The sequence below is a fragment of the Beta vulgaris genome, chromosome 6 (assembly GCF_026745355.1).
Source record: "Beta vulgaris subsp. vulgaris cultivar EL10 chromosome 6, EL10.2, whole genome shotgun sequence".
NCBI classification, from domain to species: domain Eukaryota; kingdom Viridiplantae; phylum Streptophyta; class Magnoliopsida; order Caryophyllales; family Amaranthaceae; genus Beta; species Beta vulgaris.
The window spans coordinates 38,451,223-38,475,018 of record NC_079207.1 but is presented as its reverse complement, the minus strand read 5'-3'; the positions used below and the strand labels follow the sequence as shown (position 1 = coordinate 38,475,018).

At 34.2% G+C, this 23,796-nt stretch overlaps 1 long non-coding RNA gene across 1 annotated transcript; it reads left to right on the top strand.

The window, feature by feature from the left end:
• Positions 1 to 9,179: 9,179 nt before the first annotated feature.
• Positions 9,180 to 15,079, top strand: LOC125499071 (uncharacterized). The gene is made up of 7 exons (XR_008970007.1): positions 9,180 to 9,587; positions 11,789 to 12,030; positions 12,132 to 12,342; positions 12,430 to 12,522; positions 13,713 to 13,816; positions 13,904 to 14,338; positions 14,507 to 15,079. It is a non-coding gene; the product is annotated as an uncharacterized LOC125499071 (long non-coding RNA).
• The last annotated feature ends 8,717 nt before the right edge of the window (positions 15,080 to 23,796 follow it).

The following is a 23,796-nucleotide window of genomic DNA, read 5'->3' as shown; positions in this document are numbered from 1 at the left end:
GAATAATTTGTCAAAAATAATTTGATAGAAGGTATTGATAGTTTTGTCAAGGTTCTGCCCCTGATACCTTAGATACTCAGGAAGGTATTGATAGTTTGTCAAGGTTGTTTACCGAGTAAAATTTTTGTCAAACTGAAACTTTATGCCGCTGTCACAAGGATGCAGGGTAATAACATAAAAGAGATGAAATTTCAAACTGAACTCAATTTTTTTAAAAGTAGTTTTATCTGCTAATAATGCAGCTGGCCTCTATGCAGAAATTACGTGTGCTCTAAATATTGGTAACCACGGGGGAGAACAGGCCACAGCGTGGTCTTTAATGTTAAATAAATAAAAAGGTGTAAAACACAGGAGCTTTGGCTGGAGAGCAACGTAATGGGTAGTGTTGACTGCCAAGGATGGTTGCTGGGTTCTTCGTGGCTTCAACTGATGAGATTAGATTTAGAGGCATAGATAGAGAAGGATTGCAGAAAGAGAAGGATTGTGCATTCTTCTTCTTAAGAGAGTTGGAGGGGATAGTTTAAAGTTTTATTTGATGGCAAATTTTTGAAAAGTAGCTTTGAGCAGACAGAATAGCAGTTAAGAATATTTTTGAAAATGAAGGTCCAAAATGGTTACTTTTGCTTAGGTCTCCATTATACTAATCAAATACCAATAAAGAATAATGAGAGGCATAATACAAGACAAGAAGTCCTCAAAAAGTGAAAGACCAAACCTAAAGGACCTCAAAAAACATGATAGCTTGATGACTACCTTTGACTCCACATCCCTCATAATTGAAGTCCTTCAAATTTTATGGATCTCAATTCCAACCCATTTTCTTAAAGACCAAGCAAATTTGGACCCAAAGAAACAACAAAATCCATTGAAAATACTAGATTTGAATCTAATCCAATAAAGCTTGAAAAAGAAGTAGACCAAGACAGAAAGAACACTAGTTTTTGTAAAACAAAATATGTTTGATGTACATTATTGTGAGAAGGAATCTTTGTTTTTGTCTCTTATCATATATTGTGTATACAAAATTTTCTTGACATCTAAATGTTGAAAGGTAGAACATTAATTATTAGTTTACTTCAGATTAGACCTACAATTATTTTGTTTTTGTTTCTTTTGCTGCTGAGTTTTTTAATCTTCCTTTGTACCATTATGTTAAGTTTATCTTTACTGCAGGGTAGATGTTGATTGCTCACGAGTGCTATATTTCAGTTGTCCCAGAATAGTTCGATCTGCATTTAGTGTTTGTGTGATTGTGCCAGGTGAGTGCATCTTTTTACTCTTAACATATGATGTTATATATACATGTGTGTAGTATAATATTATATTTGATTCTAGGCACTTAAATGCTTACCCATGTTGAATTATAAGTCTTATTGTGGGTACTCTTACGAACATGATTACATATATTCCATAATACTATGATAGTTATTCTATGTATGCTTTGATTGTACTCTCTGTGAAATTCTTGATAGTTTATAACCATATTATTCATGAGTATACAATGGTACTTTTGTTGCCCTCATAGTTATGAATGGGGACACATTCTTGTATGATAGATTCGGTTTGCATTGAATAGCTAATCTTATTTTTTTTTCCTTTGTTTTTAATGTAGACATACCTATGAAAAAAGCTTATATATAATCAGAGTTAGAATTAATGTATAATATAGTGGTATAAAAGATAGGGGATAAGTTCACACGTTCAAAATTATGATAGTATTTAATCTAACATGAACTTTTCGTTTTTATGATTCTTCATATTATTATTTTGTGTAGCCATGGATACGAATTGGATTAATTTACGAAATGATGATCCGGCTTTTTATAATGGTTGCATGAATTTCATTGAGCTAGCTAAAGAGACTCTTATAGAAGGAAAAACTCGATGTCCATGTAGTAATTGCAAGTTGCGTAAATGGTATACCGCGGATGATGTAGGGGGACATATTTTGTTTAATGGTTTTCACAAGGAGTATAGGAATTGGATCTTTCACCGTAAAAATGATGAAACAAGTAGTACCCAAGGACCTCTTAGTAGCCAAGAAACGATAGTAGGTCGAGACGATATTCGGGGCTTGCTAAATGATGCATTTAGTGTTAGCATTCCACCATCCACATCTCAACCTCAAGATCAATCTTTTCAAGAACCACATTTGGAGGAGGAAGTATTAGGCGACATGCATGAGGAGGATGATTTCCCTTCTGAGGTAGATACTGAACTTCCATCCTTCAATACCAAAGAAGAAGAAATCAAATATAAAAGACTAATTGAAGCTTCTAACGAGGTTCTTTATGAGGGGTGTACTACATTTTCAAAGCTATCATCTCTTTTGCATCTATTTCATCTTAAGTGTATGTTCCATTGGTCTGCCGAGTCATTCACAAAATTGCTTGAACTTCTGATAGATGCATTTCCTCAAATAATGGAGTTTCCGTCATCCTATTATGAGGGGAAGAAGGTAATTAAGGATTTGGGTCTAGGTTACGAGAAAATTGATGCTTGTCCTAATAATTGCATGTTGTATTAGGGTGACTTAGCGGAGAAACATGAGTGCCAAATCTGTCATACGTCGAGGTGGAAGGCGGCTAAAGGTAAGGAGGGTGATATAAGTGAGAAAGGTAAAGAAGCCTGAAAGAAAGGTAAGCCAGCTAAGGTTATGCGATATTTTCCTCTTATTCCTAGGTTAAAGAGAATTTACATGTCATCAAAAACAGCAAAAGACATGAGATGGCACAAAGATGATCGTGACAGTGATGATATGTTTAGGCACCCAGCATATGCTTTGGCTTGGAAAAAATTTGATGAAAAATATCATGAATTCGCCGGAGATCCTCGTAGTGTTAGATTGGGTTTAGCAAGTGATGGTTTTAACCCTTATCGTTTAATGAATACCAATCATAGCACATGGCTGGTGGTCTTGATTCCTTATAATCTACCCCCATGGCTTTGTATGAAACCATCATATTTTATTTTATCTTTAATAATTCCTGGGAAATCTGGTCCGGGGATAGATATTGATGTGTACCTGAAGCCATTAATTCATGAGTTAAAAATGTTATGGGAAGGTGTTGATGCTTTTGATGCTTATAGTGGGCAAAATTTTAAGCTCCGAGCAGCCTTGCACTCTACTATTAGTGACTTTCCAGCATATGCCATGTTATCTGGATGGAGTACAAAAGGTTATAAGGCTTGCCCTATATGCACGCATTCTACTAACGCATATAGATTTGGAGGTAAGATTTGTTATCCCGGGTTTCGAAAATGGTTACCTATTGATCATCCTTATTGCAGTGAAGCTGCTTTATTTGATGGTAAACCGGAATATGGTATTGCTCCAGTTCGTGAAAGTGGATCGGAGGTCTTGAAGCAACAAGAAGGGATCATACATGTTTACGAAAAGACTAACATATCTTCTAAGAAGAGTGGGAAAAAAAGAGGGAGAGGACAAGTAGGTGCGTCTGCTGATGAAGTTAATGATGGTCCTTGTGAGGATGATGTTAATGAAGTTCTTTGGAGTAAAAGAAGCGTATTTTTTGACTTGGAGTATTGGGAGCACACTCTTTTAAGGCATAGCTTAGATGTCATGCATATTGAAAAGAATGTGTGTGATAATCTATTGGGAACTCTTTTAGACATGGATAAGAGGAGAGATGATGAAAATGCTAGAAAAGCTCTTAAAGAGTTGGGGATAAGGCCACATCTTTAGCTTCAACCTCATGCGAATAGAGTATCGTACATGCCTCCAGCTTCATATACAATGTCTTTAATAGAGAAAGATCGATTTTTAAGAGTTTTAAAAAAGTTGAAAGTTCCTGACGGATATGGATCAAACTTGTACAGGTGTGTCAATGTGAAACAACGGAAGCTTATTAATATGAAAAGTCATGACAATCATGTCATGATGCAAGATATCCTTCCCGTTGCTTTTAAGAGCAGCAAAGGCTACAAAAGTGATCGATTTGCTTGACGAGTTATCTTACTTCTTCAAGAAATTATGCTCCAATGTGCTTGATCCAGACGAATTAGATGTCGTTCAATCGAAGGTAGAACTTACTCTTTGTAAGATGGAGAAGGAGTTTTTGCCAACTTTTTTCACAATAATGGTTCATCTACTAATTCATTTGGTTGAAGAGGTCAAACTCGGTGGACCCGTTCATTATAGATGGATGTATCCCATAGAAAGGTCAGTATTTTCCAAAATTGTTTTTAACACATATTTTTTCCCTGCTACATTAACATAATTACATTACTTGAAGGTACTTAGCCTATCTGAAATCTCACGTAAGTAATAAGGCCCCAGCCTGAAGGGTCAATTGCTGAAGGATACTTGCTGAGGGAGACTCTTACATTTTGTTCGAGATACCTGGAAGGTGTGGAGACCATATTAAATAGACCTAAAAGGAATGATGATGGCATTCTAGACTTGGATCCATATCTTTATAACTCTGGGGGTCGTGTTATTGGGATGACACAAAATGTTCGTCTTGATGATAGAAGTTTAAGGCAAGCACATCGTTATGTCTTGCTTCACTCAGATGAGATGAAACCTGTCATTCAGTAAGTAGCATCATGAGTTATATTATAAGAGTTCATCAAATTCATAAAAACCGTCAAATAACATTGCATTTTGGCTTGTCTTTAGTGACTTTTTACGTCAAAAGCGAGAAGAGACTCAAATTACATAAAATCAGTCGAACGACACCATTCAAAATCAATGGATAATCTATGAATTCTCAGAATGGTTGCAAAACCAGGTTTTAAGCCTTCTAAATTTGATCATTGTATTCCTTTTTTAAGTTATGACCTACATCATTTAACCTATACTATTTTTATTCGTAGGTTCACAATATAGATGATAGTAGTATACAAGGAAAAGTAAGAAGAGCTTTAGCACGTGGTCCATTAAATCGTGTGAAAAGGGTGAAAGGTTTTCTAATTAGTGGTTGTAAATTTGATGTCATGGATCGTGAAAGACGTCGAAGACACAAAATTCTGGAATTTTAGTTGAAGCTGAAGGCCAAGAGTACTTTGGGAAGCTGAAAGCAATTTATGAGTTGAATTACTATGGTTCCTACAAGGTTGTAATATTTCGTTGTGATTGGGTAGACATCCACAGGGGTTTAAAGACAAATTCAAATGGAAGTGTGTGTGTGAACTTCTCTAAGTTGATGCATACTGGTCGATATTTGTATGACGATCCATTTGTTTTCTCATCTCAAGCAAAACAAGTATTTTATGTTGAGGATGAGATGCAAAAAGGATGGTTTCATGTTATTAGAACCAAGCCTAGGGACTTGTTTGAAGTAGGCGGTGATGGGCTTAATTAGTTTTGCTCTTATGTTTTTCTAGTAGAGTTTGCAAATTTTTCAATCATACAAAAAACCAGATTCTTTGTACTTTGGCTTTTTTCATGTGATCGAGAAGTGTTTATAAAAGTGCTATTGCTCTTAGTTAATTGTACGTACCATTATACCTTTTATATGTCATCTTTCAATCTATTTTGATTTATGACAGTAGGATTGTTTTGTTTTTTTTGCTTTCATTGAGCTTTCTAGAAGACAAATTAAATTGAAGAAATAAGCTAGATTGCGTAATTAGAAACTTGCTCTAAAGTTCCATAATTGTGATTCTTTTGATAGTAATTAGTTATCTGTTGTTTTTGGATGTTGTGAGACTTTTATATTTATGCATATTCCATCTAAACTATAATATTTTTTGTAATAATTAATTATCTGTTGTCTTTGGGTGTTGTGAGACTGTTTTATCTTTATGCGTATTGCTATTCTATAGTGCTTCTCTTTTACTCTTCTCTTTATCCTTTTCCAATGTTTTAGATGATTTATTTAACCTTTATTGTTGTAATTGGGGGAAGGGGTTGATTTCTCCATGATTGTGATAGATATAGTTAATGATGTGGATTGTTATGGAGTACTTCAATCGTATTTTGAAGATTGAACACCTGAAATTTTATAGGTTGAAGAGCTGTTGCAGTGAACTGTAGCATACGTAGACTAATTGTTTTCCGCTTAAGATTATTTTCGAGAGGAAATAGGTTCAAACAAATTTCAACAAGCTTAGATAAGTGATTTTATGGTCAATAGAGCACACTACTGATGGCTAATCCATCTTCATGAATCGTTCAACACTTACCAAACGGGAAATATTCTATGATAGCCACCTGAGGAACAGCACAAAGATTACTCCGAATTTTCCTGTGTCGGGCTCTTGTAGCAGGCTGTGTAATATATATTTATCGCTGATTTTACTTCTTACGTGCAAATTGACTTAGAATGAATGTAGTCAAGGCAATACTATACTACTATATATATGGGCGTTTTTGTATGCATAGTTTCATGTATCATGTTTGTCTCTACACTGGTATGGTATAGTCAAGGAGTTTAACTTTAGGAGGTATTGAATATATAATTTTCCATGTTTATCATGTTTTTTCTTACTACTTCAGTGGCGTAAGACCTTCATCGGGAAATTAGAAAGGCTAAAAGGGAACCCTTTTCTTTCAATAATAACAAGAACAAAACCAATCGGCAAGCTCAAGGTAAGATAATGTAAGTGAGACGCTCAGTGGTTCTTGCAAGACCTTTTCTTTTATATATAGTAAACCATGGTTGGGACTTGGAAGATAGGACATCTTACCACTTGAGCTCCCACTTGATCCTTTATTCTCTTGGCTGATAAATCCGATTTTCGCTGTTTTCTTTTCTTTTGTCTTAGCATGATGTCTCGTAAACAAGTCTTTTTTCCAGTTCGAGGTGTAAAACACTTTATATATTGAACCTGAGTTTCTTCTGGTAGCTTTTTCTCCATGATGGTATGCTACTTATGCATCACAAGTACTCTTGATTCATCCTTTATCCACCATGCAACTTCAACATGTACTACTTATTGATATGGTGCAAGAGCTAGTTAATAACTATTTAAGACACATGGCATAACTTAAGTCCTGCTTGTCCCTTTTAGCTGCCTTCTTCTAACTATAGTTTGTAAACTAGAATTCTTGAGTGCAGTAACTTTCCTTGTGTAGTGGCCATTCTGCTATCTCGATTATTTTGTCTCCAGAGTTCAGATCTGTTTTCTGCTGCCGTTTTCTGGTATCATATAGCAGCCAAATGAGAGTTTATTATCATGTTAAACATCTTCCCTGCTGTATCTGACATGATGTGTTTACAGTCGTATGGACTACTGGAATAGGTCTAGCTTCCATGTCTAAGATTTACTCCCTCTGTCCATTAATAAGCTAACTTTTGTTCTTTAGCTAGTGGTGTCTGGTTAATGCAGGTGGTATTTAGATTAGAGTAGGGTAAGAGAGAATCCTCAATAGGCACCTATATATTGAGGATGAACATTACTTCACAGCTATCAATAACGTGACCCAAGTTAATCATTGAATGTACTTCACATCTTAAGCAGTCATCATGTTGTATTATGGTTCATGTCAGGGTTACCTAATTCGCCCCTACCCCCACGAATCATGTTACCTAAAATCAGAACTCCTTCCATTTCAAATGAACGTCTCACTTGATTTTTAGTCTCCAAAACCAATTATATATATGTCATAATGATTTTTCTACACTCCAAGTTTAGTGGTTCTGCGATTTGAGGAAGATAATGTAATAGAACTTTGAGAAGTGCTTGCTTATTAGCTTCTGTTCTCTCTATTCCTTAAGCTGTACCTTGTTACACAACCTTTCTTTATTTCTTTAGCTTACATGTGATCGAAAAGTATTTACATGTTTTGTTTTGTAGGAATTGTGATAGTGTTATTATGACCTATCATAGCAAAAGGACACGAGTTGCTGCTGCTTCAGTATCTAATGATGTTGCTTCAGATTCCACTACACCAACTACTTCACGTTCTCCTGCCATGATACCTGAGATGAAGCCCATGGGTTTGAATAACTCACAAGCAGGACAAACACTTCAACCCCCTATTATTCCACATTCAAGTACATCTACTACTCTACCTCAACACAAACCTTCAGCATCTGCTTCATTTTCTCCAACCATGATTCCACAGTCAAGAGCAGCTACAACTTGTACTATATCTCCGCAAAACTTTTAGCATCTGCTGCCATGATTGCACAGTCAAGAAGAGCAGCTTCTACTCCACCTCCGAAAGATCCTTTAGCATGTGACATGTTACCTCCACCAGAACGACCCATGGGTTCGAAAACCTCACAAGCTGCAAAAAAGACTCATCCTCTTATTATTCTACAGTCAAAGACTACTAGTAAGGTACCTAAAATTAACCCCATGGGTCATAATGTAGTGAAGTCATGCAAAAGGCCGCAATCTCACATATCGTCACAATCTTCAAGACCTACTGTGATTGACTCTGTACTCCAAAACAGAGCACAAGGTACTAATGCATCAGAGCTTCCTTTAAACCCTTCACTTATAAGACCATCATCAGCATCTCAAAATCCAAGTAAATGGGGACCATTTGGTCCACCAACTAGTGCAGCATTACCAAAACCTTCAACAGAAGTGAGTGGTGATAGTGGGATATGGAAAACCCCTCATATCTTTCTTCCGCATAAAAACTTGCAATTTGAGTCATCACAACAACTTCATTGTCCTGTTGCTAAAGATGTGAACAAGGCTAGTGTTAGAGCTGAGAGACAACTACCTAAACACGATTCAGAAAATAACCCCGTTGGTACTCCAGTTGTGAATCACTCAAAAGAACACGATGATGTTCAAACTGAAAGCTTGTCAAGGGAAAAAAAGAATAAGAATATTGAGCGTGATCAAAACAAGCATGTGGAGCAAAAAAGAAGTATCCATAATATTTCAAACAAAACAAATTCGGCTAAATCTCAACTTCCCAATTCAGACTCGGGATGGCCAACCAATGTGAAATTTGATGCAAAGGAGGAGGTTTTAATCACGGGTATGAGCTCATAATTTCTTTTTACTGATTGAGGTCTGCATATGTGCTCTTAGCATTGCAAGGGGATTTTGATATGTTCTCATTCTGCGTGACAAGGTGTGAAATTATTCCCCTGCTCCGTATTTTTTTATTTAGTTTATAGTCTGTTTTCCTATTTCTAGGGGGACCTTGTTTTTTGTTTAGTTTATAGTTGTTCATAGTTCTTTATATAAATATAAACTAGTTTGTGGCCCTTGTTTGCTGCTTAGTAAGTTAGGGATGATGTGTTCTAACATGATGTGGTCTCATGAATTGATTGATAAAGGTGGTTTAGTTAAACAGCAAAATTAAGAATAAAAAATAGCTATTTTCTGTGAACAAGAGTTATGCTCCATCAGAAAGTGATGAATTTTCTGTGAACAAGAGTTAAAATATTTATAGCTATTTTCGGAGCTATGATGGTTAATCAAGAAAGCAACAAAAGATTGTTTCTTATCGATCAATACAGTTATACTTCCTTATACTACTCCTGGATGTCATAATATAAGGAAATGCACAATCTATAAGCAGACCAGCGCATTATGTACGTTTAGCGGAGTAGGATGGTTAGGGTCCTTAGAGGCTCAACATTTCTAGCTCTACAACAGTGAAGATACTTGTTAAACTGGCAGGGGTAATACGCACAACAAGTTCAAAGGTGAAAATTCATCTCTTTTGAGTTTGTTTATAAGATTATTCATGACCAAAAAGATAATTTGTTCAACTCAAAAATTATAAAATTTACTTTAGTTCACCCAATATATCTTTTAAACTGGGGCAAGCTCAAATTTTAAGTCGTTTGAGAGAGTTAGGAGATTCAATCGGTTAATTCTTTACACTCTCTTATAGTTAGAACCTGTAAGCAAGATATAGTGATTGAGAGAGACTCTAGTTTATGAACAGAGTTAATATGTAGCTCTTTGAGTGTAGGACATGCGGATGAATCTGACGATGATTCTGCCGATTCATGGGCATTCAAGAGATGTTTAAGCAGCTTTTCGTGAATGTTTAAGCAGCTTTGGGCAGCCACTTACTTTGACTTCAAGTAGGCACTTCAAAATCTGCTGTGGTACATATATGTGTTTCTCATGCTTTTCTTGCCGCCGTTTAACATCATGCTTTTACATCTTTGACCACCCTTTTAGTTGTGGCAAATTAACCAACATAAGATACTTCAAGGACGGAAAGTATGCAGTTTTTAGGAGATTCAACCAGCGGAATATTTTCCTTTCTTCTTTCTATTACAATTCTCTCTGGATTTCTTCTCATGATAATGAATCATTTTTGATTCTCAGTTTCTTCACGTCATTCCCACCAAGCTACTTTTAGTGAGATGTTAGTTATACTACTTAGTCTACAAAGAAACGGCCATACCTTACTATATAAGCTTATTAGTCACCTGAAGGTTTATATAAGGCTTGTAATAAGTGTCCTGTGAGATTGTCATGTGGGTATGATGGATTGATGCCTGATGGTATCACGAGAGTAGTTGTATTGTGATATAGTTTATGTAGGTATTGTGCTATAGTTTACAATTAAACTTATATCATGTAAGGTTGATATTTATTATACTTATTTTAAAACTTATATCAGGTAAGGTTTACATCTATTATACTTATTTTTAAACTTATATCAGGTAATTAAGGCTTATATTAGTGTTCAAGCTATGTCATAAAATATTTGTTGATTTATGTTTTAGTAAACTATTCAGATACGATTTGGAGTTTTCAGATATCTTTAAATGATTCCTCTTTTCTGTTTTTACTTCAACCTTGCTGCGGAATTAGTTCTTTATCATGTAATCATTGTCAACTTGATATCCGTTGCTTCCAGTCCATATGCTGATGCTGCTACTAATTTGAATTTTCACGTGAATTCTAATTCACTTGATTATTATCATAAGCTACTTCTCTGCGGATGTAAGCTCGAGCCTTGTCGGCCTTGATTATTCTCATAAAATGAGTCTAACTTGGTCTTAAAGAGTTAAAAAGAAAGTCTTATATTCCTATTGTTACCCGTACTCGTGTTTATGTGAATAGTACGTGGAATTGCAATATGAATGTTCAGTGTTCTCTTTGTATCAGGAACATCAGAAGCTTTTCTGCATGCTGTTGCTGATGAGAGCCAACTAAAGCGCTCTAATGATTCTTTGCTTGTTTTCTCGCTGATCAATGTTTTGCTGAATGTCTAGTTAGTACAATCAGCTGGTGCTATTGGTTTAATCTTTGCAAATTCTACAAGTATCCTTATATGTGGTCACATTTTCCGCCATTTTCCTTGTTATTGTATTTTTCTTGGTACTACTACCCAATTTAAATCTCAGTGAGTCAGGATCTAGGGTTATCTAGATGTATGGAGCCTTATCTCTAAACATTCATGAACTATTAGATTTAGATTTAAGAACCTGGAACGTGTAACAAGAAAAATGCTGCAATTGCAGTTGGTTTTATCTAGTAAAAAGTATCATATGGTATGATGAAGTCTCATTGACTACTAAATATTTGTGCACATTTTGGGTCTTGAACCTTAGCTTTGCCTAAAAAAACGTCCACTCTAGTTATTTGCTTCTTCTTTTTTTTCTGTAAAAAACTTAAATACTTCCTCCGTTTCGTTTTAAATGCAACAGATGGGTATTATCTGTGAGATATAAAATATTCATTTGTTACATTTAAAACGAAACGGAGGAAGTAATTCGATTGGTTTTCTTTGTATTGGTTTTAATATGCATAATTTGAACTGAAGGGTTGAAGGGTTAATTTCTAAAATTATTTTGAGATGCCAATTCTTCCATCTATTTGTTTAAGTTGCAGAAGTTGTGGAAATGTTTTTTTTTTACAAGGTTCATATTTACTTTGGCAGATTCTAAGGGTGAACTTCAGTTGATGAGCGGTTCAATTTAGCCCATAGACGTTTGGCATAGTCGTGGTGTTATGTACCATGTGCAGTTTAATGAGTTCAACCAACCAATTCGGAAAGGTGGGCATATCTTGGTGCGATTTCTAGGAAGTGTAGCAAAGGATGGGACCTATTGTCCAATTGGAGAAAAGAATTGGCATCATGTTGATGTGAAACTCAAAACTAAAATTGTTATGAAGATGAGAGTATGCATACAAGTTCAAACTAAAATTGTTATGAATAATATATGTTTCTTATAAGCTATGTCTTATTGATCTTGCATTATTTTTTTCTTTTTTCGTTGAAGGAACATTTTGTGATTCCTGAGGATGAGGTCTATGATACATTAGCTCTCCAACGTGTTAGCAAATGTTGGAGCACTAAAACACTCACTTAAATTGACATTTTTCAAACCCGATAAGCTTACAGAGGAAGAACATTATGATATTGTGCCTAGTGGACATACTCGTTCTGAATGGAAACCATTGGTTCAGTATTGGTTCTCACTCAAAGGACAGGTACTTCTCTCTTTTTCGATTTATCATTATAACGTGTGACACATCTTACTTCTACAATATTAACTAAAACTTCCATTGCGAGTGTAGCAATTGTCTCAACTTGGAAAAGCGGCACGAGCAACTCAAAATCAAGTTCATACATTGGGTTCTACTAGTTACGCTAATATACGAGCTAATTATGTAAGGAATAAATTTTCACTCTCATAGTTTCAATTAATTATTAAATCACCCTCCTTTATTTTACTACATAACACCTTTATTAACTTCCTGCCTTATTGCGCGTTTCGCTTATATTGTTTTGTTAATATGGTATATTCTAAGAAATTATATGTTGGTTTAGTTGGTTGAGTATAAATTTAAGTTATATTTATTATAGCTGCCTTAGAAATGAACGATATCATTAGCAGGCCAAAAATAGCAAGTAACCGTAATTCTTAGCTAATGCGAAATTGTAGTCTGCTTAAAAATTTTAACAAAATATGAGAACTTATGTTTTAACAAAATGACAGCAGTTGTGTGTTTTCTTATATTTTTCTCTCTTTGTTTTTTGTTGAATTCTCCATATGGACTGATATTAAATTAGGACTTTGCTTCCATATCTTTTATTTTGGATGTTGTTTTAAAGAAGCTAGTGTGTACCATATTTCTCTTTCCCATTAAAAACAAAAATTCCTTTCTTCTAGAAAACAAAACTGCAACATAGAACCAGAATAATAATTATATGTTAAACTAAATCAACTCATAACACAATTATTTCGGAACTATTCTGAAAACTAATTTAATCAACTCAGATATGTATCAAGTAATGAGTTCTATATAATATCTAAAAGAAACAATAAGGTTTCACATAACAAAGTCATAATTTTAATCATGCACCGTTTATAATTCTTGATGCAACTTACACCAAAATCAAGACCCCATTGTTAGAAAATTACTAGACAACTATATCTACACAATACTGAATTTGAGTTCCTCAAACCAGCAGAAGAAGATGAGAGGACTTAGGTTTGTAACTCATCATAGAATAAAGGTGAGAAGATGAAGCATTGAAGCTAGTGTGTAGAATTTGGTTTAAGAATTATTGATGAAATTTAATTGTTATTAAATGGGCTGATCAACTTACTTGCTTAGTTGGTCTGTGATGGGATTGTAGGGTAGGTTGGAGGTTAATATATTTGGATATGTCTTATTAATTTACATGGAGGGGACAGTTTGATAAGGACATCTGAGTCAGTCCATTTTGTCCATTTTGGTTTAATGCGACTATTCTCTAGGTAGTAACTTTGAAAAGTCTTTAGAAATAGACAAATATCATATGCATTATTATATCTAATATATTGACTTACTACAAGGTAACTAATTATTTATAGGAAGATGAACATGGAGAAGAAATGATTTGATTGAACTTTGGGAAGCAACTCATAAGAGAAAGGATGGAACCTATCTTGAAGGCACAGACACTTCAGACTTTTTGGTACTTGGTCTAACACATTAGTCTATCTTTGCATTCTATTTTTCTATCATCAGATTTACATTATTTATTCCCTAAAAAACTATGTAGGAGGATGCAAAGGCAAAGGTTGATTCATTAAAGCTTTGTAATCCTTCTATGTCTCGTGTTGACGTTGAGAATGAAGCCTTTCAAACTGTCATGAATGGAGATGAAGTACCTGAACGACCTCAGGGATATGGATTTGGGGTGAAAAAAAGTGATATTCATGGGGTGCGTGGTATGCTTAGAAAAGAAGGAAATGGAAAACATAAAAGGAGACATGTGGAACTAGAAAACGTTGTGGAAACATCTTTATTGAAAAAGAGAAATGAGGAACTTGAAAAACAAAACAAAGACATAACTAACAAGTTTGATGAGCATACTAAGATGATGAAGATCGTTGCTACACAATTTTCTCTAGTGTTGGATGCGGTGCGTGATGGAAAAGCTTCTGCTCAACTTATAGATGCTGCAAAGTCAGCTATGCATTTGATTACTACAGAGGTATTGTTATAATATTATCATTCATTGTTTCACTTGAATTATCAAAATCAAGTTGATTACTAGTTACCTATTCTTTTCTTTTGTCATTAACTAACATCTTTTATAATTGACCATCACTATAATATATCACATTAATTACTTATGTCATTCTTTGTTTTTTTTTTCAAGGATCAAGATGATGGTGAAGGAAAAGAAGCCAAGGATCCATTATTAAATTAGTACAACTCGTAAAGCTATTAATGATTTGAAAAGGCCTTGTAAAAGACGATATATTTCTTTTGTTCTGTTTTTTATTTTTTTTGTAAGGTTTTAAGAAGTTGATAGTAGACATTATCTAATTGACTTATTTGTGACCGAACAGCATATTTTAGTGTGTATTTAATCATTAGTGAATTAAGGCAGACATTAATATTATTAGTGAATTAAGGCAGACATTAATATTATTATATATATTATTGGTCATTTCTACTTAAGTATTTTTTATTGGAAAATCGCTTATAATATATTATATTTGATCCATATCCAATTAAATAATGGCTATTATTATTAGATTTTTTTTCTAGGCTAAAATCTTGACACTTTTTTGTGTTAAGAGTTCTTTTGGCTCTAAAAATTTATTTGTGGAGGTAAAATATTCTTGATGCTGGAATGTGTCTAGAGCATATTGTGCGACGCAGAAAGGCGTTGAGAAACCCAACACAAAACAACGTCACGCAAATTTCAAGACGCAGAAAAGTGTTGAGAAACTCAACACAAAAAAGCGTCACAAGTCATACTGGACGCATCTTTGCGTTGAGAATCTCAACGCAAGAATGCGTCGAGAATTCTCCACGCCTAAAATCTCAACGCTTTTACAAAGCATTGAGAATCAATTTCTCAACGCATTTTTTTGTCTAGAATATTGAGGAAAAGCGTTAAGAAAACACTCTTATTCTAGTAGTGGTAACACAGCCAAAATCGAGGGAAGTTTATGCCACTGCAAAAGTAAGGCACCCCATTTCACTGCATTGTGCAAAATATATACATATATTTGTGCAAGTACTAAATAAGTGCAAGGATGGGAAAATATGGGAACGCAGACCTGCTTACAATATCAACACTAGGTTAGTGAAGGAGCCCAGATAGTTAGCTAACCTAGACTTGTCACAATATGAACCGAAGGGGTTTCCAATACAAAAGCCCTCCAGAAGTTTCCAATACTAATTAGTGTGCACCCGATCCATATCACCTGAGTTTAGGATAGTTATTGTTACGCTTTTTCAGTTTTTGGCGCCTTCAGTTTTTATCTCTTCTCATATTTTCTCTCTCCTCAAATTTCCTCAGATTTTCTCTTTCCTCATAACTTCTTCGCACTACTTCGTTCTCTGGTAACTTCTGCATTTTGTCTCTTAATTAAAACTTCTTTGCTTTAACTTCTTTATTTTCTCTCCCTTCAAGTTCAGTTTTGTGTAATCTTCTCTGCCCTAACTTCTTCATTTTCAGTTCTGTATAATCTTCTTGGTTGAATTTAGCAATGGGATGGAAAGAAGACGATCGGTAATCGGAATTTTCCAAAACTTAGAGGTTTGTGTTCATCTCTTGGTGATCGTGCAAAGGAATCGGAGGTTATTGGTGTTACTGGAACTTCTCATACTGATGGTAATTATGTTTTTGATTTTTGCTTTTACTATAATTTCTTATAATTTTTGGAGTTTTGATTTTTTTAGTTTGAATTACTCTTCGTTTATTCTTTGTGCGATTTTTATTGTTTCCATGATAAATTTATGTTGATTTTTGTGCGATTTTTGGAGTTCTGCTTTCTTTGTAGGTTTATTTTTAAATTTAGAATTTGTAATTTTGTTATTCCTATGATGATCTAGTATATTTTGACATGATATAGTTTATTTTGTGTATAGTGTATTGTAATTGTACTACTTTTCATTAGTATTGAAATGATAGTTTATTTTGAAATGATATAGTGCGTTTGGATATGATATAGTGTATGTTAAAATAATATAGTGTGTTTTTGGATAGTGTATATTAATATGATATAGTATGTTTTGACATTATAGTGTATTTTCAGATGATATAGTCAATGTTAAAATGATATAGTGTATTTTGAAATGATAGTGTTGTTGTGATAGTTCTTTGACAGTGTTTTGGATGATAGTGTATATTGACATCATATAGTGTGTTTTGACATTATAGTGTATTTTGAGATGATATAGTGTATTTTTACATGATATTCTGTTAGTGTTCTTGGCTATGATAGAGTATGTTTTGACATTATATAGTGTGTTTTAGGCTGATATAGTATATGTTCTCTACAATTATTTTTTTGTTGCAAATCACATTGGACAGCAGGATGGAAGAAGTGATGCTTCTAATCCTGGTGTTAGTGAAGGAATTCATTCTGGTAAAGTTCTTGGTAATGAAGGAACTTATGCTGGTAAACCTGTTGTGACAAAAGAACTAGCAAAAAGCAAGAAGAGGATAAAAGGTGTAGCACAGAAGGATACCTTGCAAGCTCTGAAGAAGAGGAAAATATCCACTAATGCTCAAGGAAAGACGGTAAACCCGTTCTAAACTAGTTGCTGTGGTAAAAGGCTTTGTGAGTTGAATGAAGCTTTTAGCTTTGAACAGAAAAAAGCTGTTATTGAAATTGGTTTTGGATATTTTTTGGATTTAAAGATTTCCAGGACTAATAATTCTTTGAGTGGATGGTGTGGAAGGTTTGATGTGGTTCTGGCATGTTTAAGGTTGGTTATGGAAAAGAGTTTAGGGTGAACCAATTTATGTGTATGATGTGCTTCAGTTCCCTCTAGTTGAAGGAGAGGATGTCGTGGATGTGTCTAGGGACCAAATGCGGAAAATCCCCATTTTGAGTTAAAAGCAAGTTGGAGGGAGTACTTTAGTGTTGATCGGGAGAACAGATTCCTTTGAATGCTATTTATTCTGAGTTAAAGAAGTTGGTTGATGGTGGGGAGGTTTTTAAAAAGCTTTATGTGTTATTTGCCTATAGTGTGTTTTTAGATAGTGTATATTGATATGATATAGTATATTTTGACATTATAGTGTATTTTCAGATGATATATTCTATGATAAAATGATATAGTGTGTTTTGTGCTGATATAGTGTATTTTGAATTGATAGTGTTGTTGTGATAGTTCTTTAACAGTGTTTTGGATGATAGTGTATATTGACATCATATAGTGTATTTTGACATTATAGTGTATTTTGAGATGATATAGTGTATTATACATGATATTATGTTAGTGTTGTGTTAGTGTTTTTGGCTATGATAAAGTATGTTTTCACATTATATAGTGTGTTTTAGGCTGATATAGTGTATGTTCTCTACAATTACTTTTTTTTGTTGCAGAGACATTGGACAGCAGGATGGAAGAAGTGGTGCTTCTAATCCTGTTGTTAGTGAAGGAATTCATTCTGGTAAAGTTCCTGGTAATGAAGGAATTGATGCTGGTAAATCTGTTGTAACAAAAGAACTAGCAAAAGCAAGAAGATGATAAAAGGTGTAGCGCAGAAGGATATCTTGCAAGCTCTGAAGAAGAGGAAAATATCCACTGATGCTCAAGGAAAGACGGTAAACCCGTTCAAAACTAGTTGCTGTGGTAAAAGGCTTTGTGAGTTGAATGAAGATTTTAGTTTTGAACAGAAAAAAGCTGTTACTAAAATTGGTTTTGGATCTTTGTTGGGTTTAAAGATTTCCAGGACTAATAATTCTTTGAGTGGATGGTTGGTGGAGAGGTTTGATGGTGGTTCTGGCATGTTTAGGTTGGTTATGGAAAAAGAGTTTAGGGTGAACCAATTTGATGTGTATGACGTGCTTCAGTTCCCTCTAGTAGAAGGAGAGGATGTCTGGATGTGTCTAGGGGACCAAATGCGGAAATCCCCATTTTGAGTTAAAAGCAAGTTGGAGGGAGTACTTTAGTGTTGATCGGGAGAAAGGTCAGATTCCTTTGAATGCTATTTATTCAGAGTTAAAGAAGTTGGTTGATGGTGGGGAGGTTTTTAAAAAGCTTTATGTGTTATTTGCCTATAGTGTGTTTTAGATAGTGTATATTGATATGATATAGTATGTTTTGACATTATAGTGTATTTTCAGATGATATATTCTATGATAAAATGATATAGTGTATTTTGTGATGATATAGTGTATTTTGAATTGACAGTGTTGTTGTGATAGTTCTTTGACAGTGTTTTGGATGATAGTGTATATTGACATCATATAGTGTATTTTGACATTATAGTGTATTTTGAGATGATATAGTTTATTTTTACATGATATTATGTTAGTGTTGTGTTAGTGTTTTTGGCTATGATAAAGTATGTTTTCACATTATATAGTGTGTTTTAGGCTGATATATTGTATGTTCTCTACAATTATTTTTTTTGTTGCAGAGCACATTGGACAGGAGGATGGAAGAAGTGGTGCTTCTAATCCTGTTGTTAGTGAAGGAATTCATTCTGGTAATGTTTCTGGTAATGAAGGAATTGATGCTGGTAAACCTGTTGTAACAAAAGAACTAGCAATAAGCAAGAAGATGATAAAAGGTGTAGCGCAGAAGGATATCTTGCAAGCTCTGAAGAAGAGGAAAATATCCACTAATGCTCAAGGAAAGACGGTAAACCCGTTCTAAACTAGTTGCTGTGGTAAAAGGCTTTGTGAGTTGAATGAAGCTTTTAGATTTGAACAGAAAAAAGCTGTTATTGAAATTGGTTTTGGATATTTTTTGGATTTAAAGATTTCCAGGACTAATAATTCTTTGAGTGGATGGTTGGTGGAGAGGTTTGATGGTGGTTCTGGCATGTTTAAGGTTGGTTATGGAAAAGAGTTTAGGGTGAACCAATTTGATGTGTATGATGTGCTTCAGTTCCCTCTAGTTGAAGGAGAGGATGTCGTGGATGTGTCTAGGGGACCAAATGCGGAAAATCCCCATTTTGAGTTAAAAGCAAGTTGGAGGGAGTACTTTAGTGTTGATCGAGAGAAAGGTCAGATTCCTTTGAATGCTATTTACTCTGAGTTAAAGAAGTTGGTTGATGGTGGGGAGGTTTTTAAAAAGCTTTATGTGTTATTTGCCTATAGTGTGTTTTTAGATAGTGTATATTGATATGATATAGTATATTTTGACATTATAGTGTATTTTCAGATGATATATTCTATGATAAAATGATATAGTGTGTTTTGTGATGATATAGTGTATTTTGAATTTATAGTGTTGTTGTGATAGTTCTTTAACAGTGTTTTGGATGATAGTGTATATTGACATCATATAGTGTATTTTGACATTATAGTGTATTTTGAGATGATATAGTGTATTATACATGATATTATGTTAGTGTTGTGTTAGTGTTTTTGGCTATGATAAAGTATGTTTTCACATTATATAGTGTGTTTTAGGCTGATATAGTGTATGTTCTCTACAATTACTTTTTTTTGTTGCAGAGAACATTGGACAGCAGGATGGAAGAAGTGGTGCTTCTAATCCTGTTGTTAGTGAAGGAATTCATTCTGGTAAAGTTCCTGGTAATGAAGGAATTGATGCTGGTAAATCTGTTGTAACAAAAGAACTAGCAAAATGCAAGAAGATGATAAAAGGTGTAGCGCAGAAGGATATCTTGCAAGCTCTGAAGAAGAGGAAAATATCCACTGATGCTCAAGGAAAGACGGTAAACCCGTTCAAAACTAGTTGCTATGGTAAAAGGCTTTGTGAGTTGAATGAAGATTTTAGTTTTGAACAGAAAAAAGTTGTTACTAAAATTGGTTTTCGATCTTTGTTGGATTTAAAGATTTCCAGGACTAATAATTCTTTGAGTGGATGGTTGGTGGAGAGGTTTGATGGTGGTTCTGGCATGTTTAAGGTTGGTTATGGAAAAGAGTTTAGGGTGAACCAATTTGATGTGTATGACGTGCTTCAGTTCCCTCTAGTAGAAGGAGAGGATGTCGTGGATGTGTCTAGGGGACCAAATGCGGAAAATCCCCATTTTGAGTTAAAAGCAAGTTGGAGGGAGTACTTTAGTGTTGATCGGGAGAAAGGTCAGATTCCTTTGAATGCTATTTATTCAGAGTTAAAGAAGTTGGTTGATGGTGGGGAGGTTTTTAAAAACTTTATGTGTTATTTGCCTATAGTGTGTTTTTGGATAGTGTATATTGATATGATATAGTATGTTTTGACATTATAGTGTATTTTCAGATGATATATTCTATGATAAAATGATATAGTGTATTTTGTGATGATATAGTGTATTTTGAATTGACAGTGTTGTTGTGATAGTTCTTTGACAGTGTTTTGGATGATAGTGTATATTGACATCATATAGTGTATTTTGACATTATAGTGTATTTTGAGATGATATAGTGTATTTTACATGATATTATGTTAGTGTTGTGTTAGTGTTTTTGGCTATGATAAAGTATGTTTTCACATTATATAGTGTGTTTTAGGCTGATATAGTGTATGTTCTCTACAATTATTTTTTTTGTTGCAGAGCACATTGGACAGGAGGATGGAAGAAGTGGTGCTTCTAATCATGTTGTTAGTGAAGGAATTCATTCTGGTAAAGTTTCTGGTAATGAAGGAATTGATGCTGGTAAACCTGTTGTAACAAAAGAACTAGCAAAAAGCAAGAAGATGATAAAAGGTGTAGCGCAGAAGGATATCTTGCAAGCTCTGAAGAAGAGGAAAATATCCACTGATGCTCAAGGAAAGACGGTAAACCCGTTCAAAACTAGTTGTTGTAGTAAAAGGCTTTGTGAGTTGAATGAAGCTTTTAGTTTTGAACAGAAAAAAGCTGTTACTGAAATTGGTTTTGGATCTTTGTTGGATTTAAAGATTTCCAGGACTAATAATTCTTTGAGTGGATGGTTGGTGGAGAGGTTTGATGGTGGTTCTGGCATGCTTAAGGTTGGTTATGGAAAAGAGTTTAGGGTGAACCAATTTGATGTGTATGATGTGCTTCAGTTCCCTCTAGTAGAAGGAGAGGATGTGGTGGATGTGTCTAGGGGACCTAATGCGGAGAATCCGCATTTTGAGTTAAAAGCAAGTTGGAGGAAGTACTTTGGAGTTGATCGGGAGAAAGGTCAGATTCCTTTGAATGCTGTTTATTCTGAGTTAAAGAAGTTGGTTGATGGTGGGGAGGTTTTTAAAAAGCTTAATGTATTATTTGCCTTTTCTTCTTTTTTAGCTCCAGTTGCAAATAACACACTTGATTTGAGGCTTGTTCTTGCTGTAAATGAGGTTTGGAAAAATTCCTCGTTTCAATTGGTGTAAATATATTTTAGGTAGGTTGATGTATGCAAATGTTTGTTCAAGAATTCACTGTGGTCTAAAGGTGTTCGGGGGCATTATACTGGTTGTATAGTGTTGTTGTAGTTGATTTACTTCCATCACCTACAAATTGGTTATGGGGTGTCTCCAACTCGACTGCCTTTGTTGGCTCATTGGGATAATGAGTCAATTGCCAAGAGAATTCATCGTGAAGTATTATGTGATAAGTTTGGCAGTGGTTTGCTTGATGAAACTTATCTAATAAGTGTCAAGTTTTACTTCACTGTTGATGGGCAAGTTGATTTCTGCCGGATGAAGTCGGTTTAAAAAAAATTGAAGTTTAGTATGTACCACGTCCTATATTGAGCGATGATACCGGAAGTGGTGGAAGTAGTGGTAGTGATGTACTAAAGAAGGCTGCGCCCAAGAGGAAGGTGAAGGGCAAACTTCATATTCAATTTGAGCTTCCACCAGGAAGTCTCACTGATGAAGAAATTACTGCTCAAGCTAGAGATGTATGTTCAAATTTTGGATATAGTAGAGTTTTGAGTGATGTAGTCTGATTATTTGTGATATAGTGTGGTTTTATGTGATTGTGTGGTTATGTGATATTATGTTTTTATTTGATATAGTGGTGTTGTATGTGATATAGTGTGTACTATAGTGTGTTACTTGTGTAAAAATTTCGGAATAATTTAATAAAGTGTATTTTAGATTGATATAGTGTTGGTCTGTCTCTATTATATAAGCCAAGGGAGGAGGTGTGCTGTCTTCTTTTGAAGTGACTAAAATACCCTTAAATAATTTAAAATAATATTTTTCTTTTTATAAAAAATTGAGAAATGAGAATTAATAAAACTTGCCATATGAATGGAATATGCAATACCATTAATAGTTAGCAACATATCAATTCACAAAATTAATTAGAATCTTCAACCAAAAATAGTTAGCAACATATCAATTCACGAAATCAATTAGAATCTTCAACCAAAAATAGTTAGCAACATATCGTGATATCATAATATTTCATATATACAAAGTTCAAAAAATATGGTTTATTAACATCTATAATTATTAAAGAACTATATTAAAGTCGCTGAAAAGAAAATTATTAAATCATCGACAAAATTTTACAGTGACGGTATTGAACGGTTAAAAATCATTCAGATTTAATTTTAAAATATAATAACATCTACAAAAGAACCTCAATAATTTACATCACTATCAAAATAATTTTAGATAAAAAACATGTCCATTTGTATGTAACTACATAAGATTGTCGACGCACGCATCGCGTGCATATGCAACTAGTATGATATAGTGTATGTATGTGGTATAGTGTGTGGTTTTAATATTTGATAGTTGTAAAAATTGAATAATGTACCGTTTTGATATAGTGTAGTTTTGAATGATATAGTGTATGTGTTTCTGTTCTAATATAGTTGGTGTTATTTTCATATAGTTAGTCTTTTTTTAATATAGTGTATTTTTAGTGTTTACATATAGAGTATTACAAATTAGTAATTTATTTTGATTTTTGTAGGAGCTTCATGTTTTGTGGTTGCTGTGGAAAAGGGATTTGGAAGCCGTCTCTCATCGTCACATAGATTCATTAAAGAGTTTGAAGGACTCTTATGTGGCTGGCAATCCTCCTTCTAATAATCCTTCACAAGATGATCTTGACAAAATTTTGTCAAATTCAATTTATCAGAAGTACTTTGATGAAATGGTATTAATTGTATATGGTGTGAAGGATTTGCCAGCTGGTTCGAAAGAGATGTCAATAACGTTTTTTATTATGCAAATGACGACATGTATGTGGAGGAAAATATATGGACTGTTTTCCAAAATGTTTCTTCTAGGGGTCCAGCCAAGTCAACTCTATGGCTGGATGAATATGCAGTTCAGGGTCCTTTCACTCATCTTTCTAAGATGAGGAAAGATTTTGAAGATATGATGCAAGATCTCCCAATATTTTTAAGGGAGGTTGTTGATTATTGTTCTGAAAATCAACATCCTCTAGATGGGAGGTAAATTTTAGAAAGAAATTTGTTTAATGTATTGTTTTTATTGAAAATATTCTTACAATTTGTGTTGTTTGTTGCAGTGAAGAGATTTTTCAGTTGGATGAAATGTTCTTCTCTATACCTCGGAGTGAGATTTAGACGATTGCTACTGAGACTGAGATGT